The sequence below is a fragment of the Terrapene carolina genome, unplaced genomic scaffold, assembly GCF_002925995.2.
Source record: "Terrapene carolina triunguis isolate 2854851 unplaced genomic scaffold, T_m_triunguis-2.0 Scaffold130, whole genome shotgun sequence".
In the NCBI taxonomy this organism is placed as follows: domain Eukaryota; kingdom Metazoa; phylum Chordata; order Testudines; family Emydidae; genus Terrapene; species Terrapene triunguis.
In genome coordinates, this window is record NW_020664481.1 from 24630184 (window position 1) to 24645823 (window position 15640).

Consider the following 15640-nt stretch of genomic DNA (forward strand, 5'->3'; position numbering starts at 1 on the left):
CAAGAAAGGAAAGTTAGCTACTAAACAGAAACAACCACAAAGCAAGAAAAAGACAGTGCAGCAAAATTAAGAGTAATAAATTACTGGACAAATTAAGGAAGAGAATAAATCAGGATCCTTATCTCTTCAGACACCTAACTTTACAGATGCTCTTTCAAGTAGGCTGCCAGGCTCAGATTTGGTTAATCATCACCAGCTTGGGAGGGAGGGGGTAGTGCTGGTGACTCCTTGCCATGGCATCTGCAACATGAGGGCATAACACCTTCCCCATTACATTGCACATGCAGCTCCTTGGTAGAGTGCAGGAATAGAATCACCAGAAACAGGTGATGGAACAAACCAAACATAGTACAGGTGCTAAGAGGCATTATTATAAACCAAAGACATTATGCAATTGTTCTAGTGAGCTGGGCTTTGTGTAAGAGGCACAGGGATCCACTGGCTCTGCAATGCTTGCGGTAAGCATTGTGTGAGCGCATCTGAAACAGAATGTCCAGCATGGACGCTCAGTATTGCAATCCCACTGGTTCAGTTAGCATGGATACCATTCTCTAATGTAAACACATCCTATCTGTACTAAAGACTGAAATCAGTTGAGACTCTCAAGTAATTTAACTCAGTGCAAACTAACACAGGGCAAGTATTTCCACACTTACAATGCACAGGTGTGTACAGCAGGTTTGCTGTTATGCCCTACATTCACACTGACTCTGCATTCTATCATGTTAAACACAGTAACTTCTGGGGATGCATCTCATGGTTCCCAACACTGCTGCAAGTTGTGGCACACTGCTGGATTTCACAAAACTTTCAGGGAGAACCTGATTGCCCCTGTGTGTGACATTCTGTACCTTGGGGGAGCGCCCTGTAACCCCCCATATTCCTCATTTAGATATGATTGTGATCTTACATATAAAGCATGCTTTGTATCAGGGGAAAGGTTATGGCCTGCTGAAAGTCAGTTCTCTATCCATATATGTGTATCATTAATGCATATGAAGTTATGAGAATTGTGTTGTATGGTGGTCACTAAAACATGCTGTAAGTTGGGGAATCAGCCAGACATTAGCTCCCCAGAGGCAACAGCCAGGAAAGTAGCCAACACTCGGCTGGGGTATCAATCAACCCATCAACAACCATTGTCCAGCAAGGGAGCTATGATGCAATGCCTCACCTGCATGAGGCCACATCGGGGGAATTTCTCAGCCTTGCCTAGAGCCTCAGCAAGGCCCAACCAGACATGCCTGCACTTGTGTTTTCCAAGCACATGGACTGAGGGTATAAAACAGACATAGTGAACACATACTGGACCTTTTCTCCTGCCCCAACCTACGCTGCAAGCAACTAAGACACTGAGAAGAAGACAAGACTCCAACAGAGGAGATTGGCCCAGGTTTAAGGAACAAACCTGTATATTAAGGACTGCAATATCCAGTGGGGTGAGAAAAACTGCTTCATCTAGTTGCTGTCCAGTCTAAAAGGGTTGAGAGTTTAGACGGCGTGTTTATATTTTATTTGTTTTGGTAACTAACTCTGACTTTTTGCCTGTCACTTAATATCACTTAAAATCTACCTTTTATAGTCAATAAATTTGTTGAACTGTTTATCTTTACCAGTGAGTTTGTATGAAGTGTGGGGCAAATCTGCTCAGGTTTGACAAAGGCGGGTGTATGTCCATTTTCCATTGCTGAAGTGTTGAACCAATTAATAAATTTGCACTGCCCATCTTGAGCACTGCCCATTCTGAGGTACAGTGCTGGGAGCTGGGGGGATTTGGCTCTGGTGCCTTTCTCTGTGTAATTCATGAGTGGCTCTGGGTGCATATATGCAATATAGCTGAGTGTGGGGCTCCACATGCTGTTGTGCTGAGTGATAGCATGTGGAGGGGCTTGCTGCTGGTCACTAGCAAGGCACTGTGAGAGACAGCCCAGGCTGAAGTGAGTCCAGGGGGCACAGCGGTCCCACAGTCCCAGGCTGCATCCTGGGGGGATCCTGTCACACTGTGCCAATCCCAAGATTTTAGATCTGATACAATAGTCCATTAGAAAGATGGACAAAGTTCAGAAAACACATTGAGGATATGTGAAATAGTTTAAAAAAAGTTACACAAGGACTGGATGGTTCCTCTGAATCAAGGAAATTATTCTGATCTGAGATACTGAACATTTCCTTTGGAGAAGTGACAGTGTCTTGCAAGCTTCTGTATAGCTAAAAAGCTTTTTCAAAGGGAAAGGTATGGTTAAAGTTTTGTAGCTAATTTCATGCTCTAACTGATGGTCTGCAGGGTGAACAGCTTCAAGGCACTATACTAGATTATCATAATTTGAGCAGAGATATAGTTCCCCTTAATAATTCATTCTTGGCTTGGGAAATTTCTCAAATTGGACTTGTAGGTTGCAATTTGTTACTTTAGAACTAGAAATAAACAAACTAACTCAGACAAAATAAGAACTAGAGCTAGATGCAAATTGAAAGATTTGGATCAAGACAGAACCAAAAGTTTTGGGGGTATTCCAACGCTGGGCTCTGATCAGGCTTGTTTCTAACAAGAACTTACTTAAGTCTCAAGCAAAACAATGTTAGTAGTATGAAAAAATGTGGGTAACTATTTAGTATTCATACTTTTAACTTCCATGCACCCACATAGTGAGAATATGAGGCAGATAAAGCAAGCATTTCCTTTCCTTTACATTGCACTTTTGTCCTTGTGAAATTTCCTACCCAGTTTTGCATACTGCTGTGGTCTTGTTAAGCATCTAAATTCAAATATTTATTGGAAACAAAGACAAAACTTTAAACCTTTTAAGGTTGCCAAATCACTAGCTAAGACTAGCTTCATTCATCACACGGCTTCGTCAGCATCCTGTTAAAGCCTTTTTTCCCTCTAGGGTTTCCCTTCATCTGTCCTCTGCACTGATGGAGATTTGTGAATGACACTGAAGAGTCCAGCCTGGATGTCTTTCAGTTTCCTAGAATTTGTAGGCATCATGATTGCTACAGCTCCCTTCCCTTATTTTGCATTTTCAAAGAAAAGCTGAAAATAACAAAAGCAGTACCCTGTGAACCCTCTACTCCCGATATTCAGAATTAGTTACTACAAGAGACTGGTATCTGCATCAAGGTCATACTTGCAGGAGGAACAGAAGATATATAAGCAAGACCAGAAAGACAGTGGCTCTGTGTTTCTGAAGGACATCAGAATGCTACCAACAGTGCTTCTATTTGGACAGAAGTAACACCTATCCACTGACAATGAAAAACACAAGGAGCAGCGGATGAATTAGTTCGCAGTTGTTGCTTTTATATGCATTTGATTATTCTTTAATGGGAAGATATACCAGACAGTGCTATACCACATCTATTACAGAAACTAGGAAATGAAACTCTTTGTCTCTTCCTTGAACTCCTCAGTCACAACCCATCCTCCTGAGATGTGCCCCAGAATAGTTTGCACCGATGTCCAGTTTCCACAGTACTTCAAAGAAACCCCTGTCAGATTCACGGCAAAGGCTTATGAACAGTTCTTTGAATCCGAGCAATCAGCTGCATGACTTCATGTCAGCAGTAGCGCTGAGTCCAGGAAAGAAAGCTAACCACAACTCTGCCATTTCCAAGAAATTCTGGTAATGGAGTTAACTGGATTATCCAGAGCAATAGGGCACGGAGCTATGCTCTACCCTACTTTCTGTTGTCAGTGGAAGGTTCCCCCTTCCCCTCCCCCCACACCACTCAGTTTGTGATGCAGTTAAATAAAGCAGTGAAGTTCTCTGCCTGCAGTCCTGTGAATAGAGTGTTGCTATTGTAGCATGGAGCAGTCTCAGCATGGCTAAGTTTGGTCCAGAGTCTTGAAGAGTATATTGGTCATTTCTGTTCCAAATACTCTGATCATTGCTGAATAGCATGCATTATGTGCCTCAATAATAGACCCACTCATTTCCACTTCACCCCCTCACTTCACCCTCTGGCACTTTGGAAAATCGGCATGTGTGCAGCGTGCATGCGCCATCTGGAGGAGGGAGTGGTGCGCTCCAGCGGGATAGCGTGGGTTCATTATCACGTTCAGTTTCCGCAGGGAAGCGTTTGCAGCTGCTGCTGTGTGTGTCTATTGTGTCTCCTCCCTCAGTGCTGCCTTGTAGAGTGTGAGGCTACATTAACAACAACGTGTTAACCCTTGAGGACTCAGCTGAGTGCTAGTTCATCATTTAGCAGCAAGGCATTCCCTGGGAAATATCCCACCTGATAGCTCAGGGAGCTTATGAGCAGGTCCCCAGACAATCCTCTGATTAGAACTCGATTAAAACTTATACTGTATATGTATATAATGTCTTTTGTCTGGTGAAAAAAATTTCCCTGGAACCTGTTTCGCTTAAAGTCGCATTTTTCAAGAACAGAACTACAACGTTAAGCGAGGAGTTACTGTATCACATTGCCATCAGGGAGGACAATCATATGGTAATGACTTCTGGTCATCATTCACCTGAGCCAGATTCAAAGCAGCATCTTTGAGATTAAGGTGTTATATCCCATTAACAATCTCCAGAGGCATAAGCTCCCCCTCTGACACCACATCTGAGGCCAGGTCTACACTAAAAAGTTGGGTCGACCCAGCTACATAGCTCAGGGGTGTGAAAATCCACACACCCGAGTGACATAGTTAAACCAACCTAAACCCCACGTAGACAGCACTAGGTGGATGGAAAAATTATTCCATCAACCTAGTTACAGCCTCTCGCGGAGATGGATTAGTTACAGCAACAGAGATATGCAGCTGTGTTGCTGTAGCTGGTTAAATGTAGACATAGCCTTAGAAACTGTATTTAAGTTCCTGTTTTGTCTTTTTTCTCTCTTCCTAATTCCTCTGTCTTAAATTACAGTACCTATCCACAGCAGTCACGACTTCTGTTTCTCTCTCTGGGTGAGAGTTGAATGCAAGATTATGCTCCCACAACCATGGGCAGTGCATATAAGTGGCTTGGGAAGGCTTAGCCTCCCCCAAAATAAAAAAGGCTGGCCATGCAGGGGGCCAATGCCAGATGCAGTGCGGTCACCACCCTTTGGAGGAGTGCCGGCCTGCCAACCAAGAGCACTGGAAGCTCCCTAGAAGTGGAAGGGCCACTGACACCTGGACCGTGGCCTCACTCGCACGCTGCCCACGCTCTGCCCCGAGTTCCCATCTCCGCTCAGCCTCTTCCTGAGCCCCAACCCCCCACTCGGCCTCTTCCCACCTGCCTGCTCCCGGCATGGTGCTCTGGCTGTGCCCACCCACAGGCGCGTCTCTGGGCTGTCTGCGGTGCTGCATTTGGCCAGGCGGGGAGCCCAGGGCAGGATGCTGGTGCGGCGGTGTCAAAGCAGCTGCTGCTGGAGCCTGGGGGCCTGTGCCTAGCTCCCCTCAGCACTGACCTGGTTGAGTTGGAGCCAGGCATCTCCCAGCATTGGGAATAGGGTTGCCAATTTTTGGTTGGACGTATTTCTGAAGATTTAATCACATGACATAATCTTTAATTAAAGATGCATCTTTAATTCCTGGAGACTCCAGGCCAATCCTGGAGGGTTGGCAACCCTAACTGGGAACCAAATGAGCTGTGCCGCCCTCCGCACTGCAAGCAAGAAGCGGTGGCGGCCGTGGAGCTCCTGCCTCCTGAGGGCTAGCTCCGGCTTAACCCAAGCTCCCCGGGTAGCTGCACCCCGAAGTCGCCCTGCCTCCCCTGGCCACAGCACTGGCCTCTCCCCTTCTCTTCCAAGGGCCTCACAAGGTGTGAGCGGGGGGGAAATGATGGGACTGAACCCTGTGGGGCATGGTGGGGCAGTAAGGAGCCTGGGGATAAGAGGGCAGTGAAGAGCCCATGGGGGGATAGGAGGGGACAGTAAGGAGCCTGGGGGAACAGTGAAAAGCCCCATGGCAGAGCATAAGGCTGGGGACAGGCAACAGAGTGAGGGCGGGGCCTTGCGGGGGAGAGGTGGAGTGGGGGCAGGGCTTCAGGGGAATAGGCCGAGCGGGGGCAAGGCCAGGCAGGGGATGGAGACACACTTCTAGGAGGCTTCCAGCATTTCGTAGCCTCCCTAAAGAAAAGACTCATGCGCCGCCTATGCCCACAACTCAAAATAGATTATACATTTATTATATGTATTGTGGTAGTACCTCAGAGCCTGTAGCAAGGTTGACCTCCACAGCACCCCTTGTGGCCCACCATAGCGTGATTCACCCTGCCAGGTAGTCAGTGGTCAGCAGATGCTTCAGACACGGCTGGCTTGATTCTGTGGTGACTTAGCCCTCCACACTCAGTGATGCCAAAGTTCCACTGCTTCCAGGATGTCCAGATTCCAGAAACAAATATAACAAAGTTAGAACTCTGCTCCTGGCTACTCTCCCAGGGATCTTCAGTCACCTTTCTATGAGGGCTTCCTGTCAGACTCTCTCTGCACTTGGCAATTCCTCACTACTGCTAGTTTTGTTTGAGACCCCGGTCAGTTCTGATCCCAGCAGAGGATCAGCTGGTCAAGCCTTAGTCTTCTCATAGGGCTTCTTCTCAAGTCCAGCCTACTTTCCCTCAGGGAAGCTCTGTCAGCCCACAGTCCCTCTGTCTGCACCCACAGATGGAGCAGTACTATTGAACTTAAACAAGAGTCCCAAAGGAAACATAAAACAAGCAAGTCTTCTACCCCTTCTGGACTACCCTTTTGTCCAGACTTTCTCCCTGGAGGCTCAGTGCCTATCTGAACTGCCAACCCACAGAACTTCCTCCCTGGAGTCCTCTTCCTCGACCCTTAGGCCTTCTTCCAGGCCTGCCACAGGAATCTCCTTCTCTCCTACCACCATCTCTCCTCAGGCCCAGTCATAGAAGACAACTTCCCTTCTGCAACTCCCCTCCACAAGTGAGCTCTCCAAGTCTTTAGGAAAACCACCCAACTCCTTTGTTTGTTTGTTTGTTTGTTTGTTTGTTTGGCAGAACAGCCTCATCATAGGAGGCTATGGGCACCACTTTCTTCATTCATTATCCCCATTAGTTCAGCTGTCAGAATGGCCACATAATTCGAGATCCTTTTAGATTTCTGGATTCCAAGACTAAGAACACAGGAAGCGGCTTCCACTCTACTCATGCTGTCAAACCCACAAATGGGAGAATAACTGTCCAGGTGTAATTTGATTTCCCATGACTAAACATTTTGAGTTCTCATTTTTTCCTTTTTACATATCTCCTTAACTCATAGTATGAGGAAGTCCGTGGCAATGTCTACTAAGCTCCCATCGATCCCCATAAATCTATTGTGTACGACTGTTTTCATGATTCCCTTTTACCTTTGCCCAAAAGGTTACAACTAATAGTTTCATCCTTAGATTTATAGGTTCTTCTCCAGTGGCTATTTGCAGCACGCACCATGGTGTTGTTATTGAGCCACATGCCAGTCGCAGAGCTTGGGCCTGGAGCAGTTCCAGGTTTCTAAGACTTGTTCATGAGGCTGAACCAAAAGCTTGGAATCAAAAGTCTAAAACTGGTCTTACCAATGCTCTGTACCTCATCCTGAATACCTTTTTTCTGCCCCCCCCCCCCATTTGTTTCCTGCTACATTTTTACCCTTTTGTATGATATTATCTATTTGAGCTTTCCAAGTTTTCCAAGTTTCTCACTTGTTTTTGCAAGGGAGAATTTAAATCCCCAATCATTGCCCCACTTGGAAATTCTCTGGAGTGCCTCATTTGTCTTTTCCACAGCTAATTGAAATCTTTTTTCCTTCATCCATATACCACAGTCATCTGTGAAAAGGATAATACCTATTCCTATCTGCATACTTTCCAGGAGCTAATTTATCGTAATGGAAAACAAAGTAGCACTGATAATACTCTCTTGTGAAGTTCCACTTTTAAGCTTGTAGATCTCTGAGCCCCAACTCCTTCCCAGCTGGTTCTGATAATTGAACCAAGTCATCTGATCCCCAGCTGATCAGGATCAGCAGGATTGGAGGCAGGGGGTTATTGATCCCTCACAGGTGAGGCTGAGCCCAACTGTGTTTATAGGGCCAGTCAGCCTGTGACAGTCCCACTCATAGGATAGGACCCCATTGTTCTAGGTGCAGTACAAACAGAACAAAAAACAATCCCTGACTCAAAGAACTTGTACGTCAAGAGACAACAGGTGGTTAGAGACAGATGGGCAGCACAAGGGAACAATGAGACAATGTTGGTCAGCATGCTAGGAAATGGTCTCAGAACACCAGCTGCCTAAACACTGTAAAACATTTTGTATGTATTGTGACAAGTATAAAACCCTAAGACAGATCTTCTGCTACAGCAAATTCCACACGTTGTCTATGCTGCAAAAACATAGTCTACTCCTGCTCCCATTGAAGTTATTTGCAAAACACCTAGGTGCAGATCCCCAAAGGTATTAAGGCTCCGAATTTCCATTGAAATCAATGGATGTTAGGAGCCTCAATATCTGTGTGGGTTTGGGCCCTCTTGACTTTGTTTGAGCAATACCAGGTGCTAGAAATCTTAGCTGTTTCTTAAATACTATTATTAAGCAATTTTTTAATATTGCAGTGAATCTTTAATTATGCTGGCACAAAAATGCATGGTTAAATTTAGTATGCAGAGTAGTTATAACTGGGTTAGTCCCAGGATTTTAGAGAGACAAGATGGGTGAGGTAATACCTTTTTTTGACTAACTTCTGCTGGTGAGAGAAATGTTACCTTACCCACCTTGTCTCTGGTTAAACTTAGAGCAGTTCTCAGTATAAGCTATAAAGTAGAGCATTCCTTTTACTTATATGTCTTTTTCTCTCCTGCCCCCATGTGGCCATTTCATTTTGCTAATTCAGGGTCTGAGCTTACTATTAAATGTCCAAATCCCATTCAAATTCAGTGGGATGTGAATGGCTGTAATTCCCTTAGTCTCATTTGAAAATCCCATTTTAAATGACTTTCCAAAGATCTCACTAGTCAGTGACAGAGCAGCAAATTGAACCAGTTGTAAACTTTTGGAAGAACAACCATAACGTTTTGTTCAGAGTTACAAACATTCCCGAGGTGTTCATAACTCTGAAGTTCTACTGTACATATAATGGTATTTTCCTGCCTCAGAACTGTGTGTGGATTTGGCCAAACAAAGAAGGTAATCTTGCAAGCTTACATAGGGCCAGATTCTGCCTTTCTTCCTTCCTTGCTTTCAGTGGTACCTTACTCCATAAATAGGCCTTTTGAAGAAACTGGGATTGCTCAATGTGAATAAGTGGCAGAATTTGGCCCAAAGTATATACTGCAAATATTACTGCTGCTATATATCAGTATATAAGGACTAGATATGTTGAAGTTCTGAAGGAACATTCTAGCTTTGGATTCTGAATTATTGAAGTCAATATAGTCTGCCTGTGAAGAGCAGCTTGCGGGATCAGAGCCTTGTGGCATAACATGCCATGCTACCAGTAACATTAAAGAAAAACAAAGAGCGCATCCCTGTAATGCTTACTGTTTGACAGCTTTAAGTCAGATGATCATTCTTTTGTTTTTATCCAGTTCAGGCCTATATCCCTGGAGCACTTACCATTATACAGATGAAATCTTGAAGAATCTGGCTGACCCAGCCAAATCCATAGTGAAGATAGCTGGATATCTGAGGCCACTCTGGGCATTAGTGCTGCCAGAAGGGTGCTTTAGCCCATTAAATGCTGCTCTCTTGTGGTAAAGCTCCGCTGAAAAGTGTGGAAAAGGAAATCCTGACCCCATTGTGTTTCAGTGCTCCCACTTTCCCAGCCACATTAACTGGGAGTTCAGCACTTCATTTCAGCAGCTTAAATATCACAGTCCTGGGTTTATCATTTTCCCGCCTTTTTCCACCAACTCAGTGCACATTGTCTTTAGGAGGGAACTGTGCCTCTAACCTGTGGTGATGTGGGAGCATTTTCTGAAGGGTAATGATGGTATCTTTACCTTCCAACCCAACAGTATACAAAGACTGTTTATTCTTGGCCTGCTTTGCAGGTTACCAGCTTTGTCCTCACACACACTCAGGGAATGACTCAGGTAAGACATTCACCCCTCCCCCGCCCCGTGTTTCAATGGCTGCTTTCTGTAACTCATTTTTTAAGGCAGACATTTGCAAAGTGACATCTGAAACATCATTTCTGAAGAAACAACCATCCTGACAGTGACAGGTCTGCTTTTCCTCTCAGGAAGCTGGTCAGAGCTGCTTTGCCCCGTGCTAGGCCTCACTACTATGCTGCACTATCCTGTTTCGGTGAGTTAGGCTTTAGCCTCTTATTACTCTTTATTATTTGCAACCATCTTTGACTTGCTACAGAGCATGCAAGTAATTTACTTTTACTTTTTCAGTGTGTATTAGTGAGACATCAAAATACTGGTGAATAGATATATACATTAATGTGAGGAGAGAGAGTCAAGCTTAGGGTGACCATATTTCCCAAAAGGGAAAACGGGACACGGGGTGAGGTTGGCCCATGCCACTCGTCCCAGCCCCCACCCCCGCGTGAGGCTGGCCCGAGCTGCACACCCGAGAATGCCCCCTGTGTGAGGCTGGCCTGAGCCGCTCACCTGAGCCCCCCTCCCCGCACGAGGCTGGGGCTGGCATTACCCGAGCCCTGCCTGCCCCCTGCACGAGGCTGGGGCTGGCATCACTGCTCACCTGAGCCCTGCCTCCCCCCCTTGCATGGGGCTGGCATTGCCACTTGCCCCTCCCCCCCATACACATTCCTCCGCACGCCACTTTTTGGACAAAGTGGGCATTTGTCCCATTTGCTCTTGTCAGCTGGTGAAGTTGGCAAGTGCAAACGGGACAATTGCCCATTTTTGCCAAAAAAGTGGGGTCGGCCAGGACAGGGCTTAAAAAAGGACTGTCCCAGCCAAAATGAGACAAATGGTCACCCTAGTCAAGCTGCTACTATCACCTTCAGTTTTCCAGGAAACCCCCACACTCCTTTTCTAAGGTTTACAGGCAAACTAAATCCATATAAGGTGCTGACATGACAGCCTTGGATACTGAAGTCCTGCTACCTTCAGGTCAAGTACAGCATGGGCAAGCTTCCTCTCCATAGTACAGAGGTGGGCAAACTCTGGCCTGCAGGCCACATCTGGCCTGTGGGACCGTCCTGCCCAGCACTTGAGCTCCCAGCTGGGGAGGCCAGCCCCCAGCCCCTCCCATGCTGTCCTCCCTTCCCCTCAGCTCGCTGTGCAGCCAGCGCTCTGGGCGGCGGGGCTGCGAGCTCCTGCCAGGCAGCGTGGCTGCCAATCCTGGTGCTCGGAGCGGCATGGTAAGGGGGCAGGAAGTGGGGGGGTTGAATAAGGGGCAGAGAGCAGGGGGCAGTTGGATGGGGCAGAGGTTCTGGCAGGGGGGGGTCAGGGAATGGGGAACAAGGGGGCCTGTCAGGGGGTGGGGTGTGGATAGGGGTTGGGGCAGTCAGGGGACAGGGAGCAGGGGGGATTGGATAGGGGGTGGGGTCCTGGGGGGGGCGGTTGGGGTGTGGGGGTCCTGGGAGGGGGCAGTCAGGGGACAAGGAACGGGGGAGTTGGATGGGTCAGGGGTTCTGAGGGGGGCAGTCAGGGGGCGGGAAGTGGGAGGGGGCGCATAGGGGGTGGTGGCCAGGCTGTTTGGGGGGGGCACAGCCTTCCCTACCCGGCCCTCCATATAGTTTCGGAACCCCGATGTGGCCCTCGGGCCAAAAAGTTTGCCCAGCCCTGCCATAGTAGCTTACAGCCATGCCCATGTCTAGGGATGAGTAGGTAGTTGTAACAGCTGTCAGTTGAGAAGAGAAATTTGTGATGTGGAAACTTATCCTCAGAGAACTGACCTGAAACCACAAGATTCAAGTCAAGGAAGTCACCAAACAGATGGAAAGCCAAATTGGGTTGGGACTGAACCAGGGAACTAGAAGGGAAAGGCTTCATATTACCTGCCCCATAAACTATCCACTTCTCCGCTCCTTTTTTTTTAAATTAGGATTTATTAATTTTTCAGAGCAGCACATATAAATAAATTCATAGCAATTACCAACGAATCTAACACAATAGACAATCCTAAGGATTATCTCATACCTTGTAACACCATGAGCTGCTTTAAATAGTGTGATTACATATCTCTATTATAGAGTCTCTCTTTCAAACTCTAGTAACTCAGTATGTGTTGATTAATGTTTAAATATAGCAAATAAACTAAGATGATGTAAAGAGTAATATGATAAAAAATAAAATAAAAGGAAGACTGATTATAACCAATTTAATTCTTTATAAATGCTCAGGAAACTGGCTATTGAGGGGGGCAGGAGAGGGAAGGGTGGGAGAGGGGGGTGCAATAAGTAAGAGTAATATGCCAGAGTCAGGAAGGTTACCAAACAGCGGAAAATTAGACGGGTTCAGTCTCTTTCCTTAAGTGGTGCCCTATTGCTGGACATTTACCTTTATCTCTTTGTAAGTGACCCCTCCATATCCCTGCTGTCAGTCCCTAACAGAATTGCTGGTCTGGAACCACATGCAGGGTGGAAGGTCAGCTGGGAGTACATGTCTACTGAGATAGGGGAGAAAACCAGCAGAGAATCAGAGCTGGGTGCAGGGCAGAATGGAGGAGTTTGACTGTGGACTGGTTTCAGGATTTGGGTTCAGACAGGCAAGAGGATCCTTAGTTGGTTGGGGGTTCACTATCAGTAGGCGGAGGAGTGTCACTGAAGAACCTCACCTTCAGTGCTGTAAAGGTTAACCTGGTAAAACCGAGGGCATGCTTTTTTCCATTGTATCTTGTCAATATGAAAACAAGGGGACACTATGTAATTGAAAGGTAATGAATTTAAGGAAACATTTCTTTACTCAAATTATAGTTGTCCCATGGAACTCAGAGCCGCAGGTAGTCCTGGAAACAAATTGTGTGGTAGGAATTTTAAGAGGGCTATAATTTTATGACCAGTTAAGCAAGCTAAAGCAGTGAAATGAAGTAACTCAATCCCCTGCTTCAAGGTGCAAGCTGACCACCTGTAAGGGTCGGGAGGGAATTTCCCTTCATCACCCCTACCATTGCACAACTCGTGAGGGAGGTTTTGTTTTTCCTTCCTAGAAACATCAGATAATGGCTGCAAGATATTGGATTGAATGGACCAATATTAGATTAAGTATGGACATCTATCTGTCCATGTCACACACACTATAGTAATTCCATCATTAGTCAAAATGAAGCCAAATTTATGCCTGGATTATTCCTTCCGCTTACATGGCTGGAGTAGATCTATGTAGATGGAAACGTCATCCCCTCCTTTTCTGTGACCAAAACTCCACCTGGTTTTGAGAGTCGGGCAGTGTTGGAGTACAGGACCAGTCCCATGCTCAACTCCTGGATTTCCATGAGGAAATGTGGGAGGGAATTAATACAGCATAAAGAAGCCACAAAACAGAGAGAGTCCCCTTTCATTGCTGCTGCTGAGCAGCCGCAGGAGGACTCTGCCAACGCCAGCATGGCTTTTATTGGAGCATGGAAAATGGCTCCTGCCACCATACATTTGGTGCTGCCCTTCCCACACGTATCTCATGGATCAGTGACATCGGAAGGCCTTTCTTCCTGCTTATTCTGAAGCCCCGTCTACCCTCAAGCTTTCAGCACATGCTTATGTGTTTTGCTGAATCAGGGCCCCTATGCACAACACAATAATACACAATGCTTTTTAAATTCTTAGTAGTAAAGGTCTTCAGAAAACACATAGGCTCCAATCCTGCAGTTAGCCACAGGTGGATAAGCTGCTGTGCCAGCATGGAGCACCATTGACATCAATAGGGTTCCACATGGGTGTGCCTGCATTAAACTCATAATGGGCTTAGGACTTAATGATAATGGAGAAAGTAGCATTAATTAAAACTCAGCAAGGGAGACCTAGTGTGACAGGTTGGATCACAGAAACCCCCTTGGGAACTGCCAACTGATGTGCCAAGACTACTTCTGCCCCTGCTTTCCCTGCCAGCTCAGGACTTCAGCACCCTGTCTTGAGCCAGACATGCCAGCCTGCTCCAACACCGACCCAAGGTCTGAACCACGTGCCCCAAAACTGCAGACTTACCTGAAAGCAACTTACAGACGTGTTCCTGTCTTTAACACTGAGATGCCCAACTCCCAATGGGGTTCAAACCCCAAATAAATCCGTTTTACCCTGTATAAAGCTTATACAGGGTAAACTCATAAATTGTTCGTCCTCTATAACACTGATAGAGAGATATGCACAGCTGTTTCCCCCCCCCCAGGTATTAATACATACTCTGGGTTAATTAATAAGTAAAAAGTGATTTTATTAAATACAGAAAGTAGGATTTAAGTGGTTCCAAGTAATATCAGACAGAACAAAGTGAATTACCAAGTAAAACAAAATAAAACATGCAAGTCTAAGCCTAGTACAATAATAAAACTGAATGCAGATAAAATCTCACCCTCAGAGATGTTTCAATAAGTTTCTTTCACAGACTGGATGCCTTCCTAGTCTGGGCACAATCCTTTCCCCTGGTACAGCCCTTGTTCCAGCTCAGGTGGTAGCTAGGGGATTTCTCATGATGGCCGCCTCCTTTGTTCTGTTCCACCCACTTATATATCTTTTGCATAAGGCGGGAATCATTTGTCTCTCTGGGTCCCCCCCCCACCCCACTTCTAAATGGAAAAGCACCAGATTAAAGATGGTTTCCAGTTCAGGTGACATGATCACATGTCACTGTAAGACTTCATTACCCACTTGCCAGCACACAGGTATACAGGAAGACTTACAAGTAAGACAGAGCCATCTACAGTCAATTGTCCTGGTTAATGGGAGCCATCAAGATTCCAAACCACCATTAATGGCCCACACTTTGCATAATTACAGTAGGCCCTCAGAGTTATATTTCATATTTCTAGTTTCAGATACAAGAGTGGTACATTTATACAAACAGGATGACCACACTTAGTAGATTATAAGCTTTCTAATGATACCTTACAAGAGACCTTTTCCATGAAGCATACTTTAGTTACATTATATTCACACTCATCAGCATACTTTCATAAAATCACACAGAGTGCAACGTCACACCTAGTATGAACAACTAACTATGATCTGGCCTAATGGATTCTCAGAATAAAGTTCCTCAGTTCTAAACCCAGAACTCTTATTTAATCTAAAACAATTATTTAAGATTGCAAACATCTCTAATGAAGAGGATCATGAGCAAAAGCAAGGAATACAGAAGGCATACATAAAAACTCCTTATTGGAAAAAGAATGAAAGAAAAAAGTCCTTAAGACTGTATCCAAGGACAATAACCAAAACAATATCTTACAAACAGCAAAGAAATGTAAATTAGCTAAGACTAATTTTATGACCGTTGTGTTTTATTTTATGTCATTTAAAAAGAAAGTCTCCAGAGTGAGTGTTTTTCTGTCTTCCTCATTAAAACGCCCTTTAGGCTTTTGATTTTAATACATCCCAGAACTCAGCCATGAATTCCAAGTTATTACCTATTACATTGACAGAGAAGATTATACAAAAAGGCTATTTATTTCCATCAGATATAATCCTATTTTTCAGAGGGGGGGTCTAGAGACTTCCTTAAGATATCTCAGAAGGCCACAGAACAAAAGGAGGAGGGGACACACACACACACACACACACACACACACACACACACACACACACA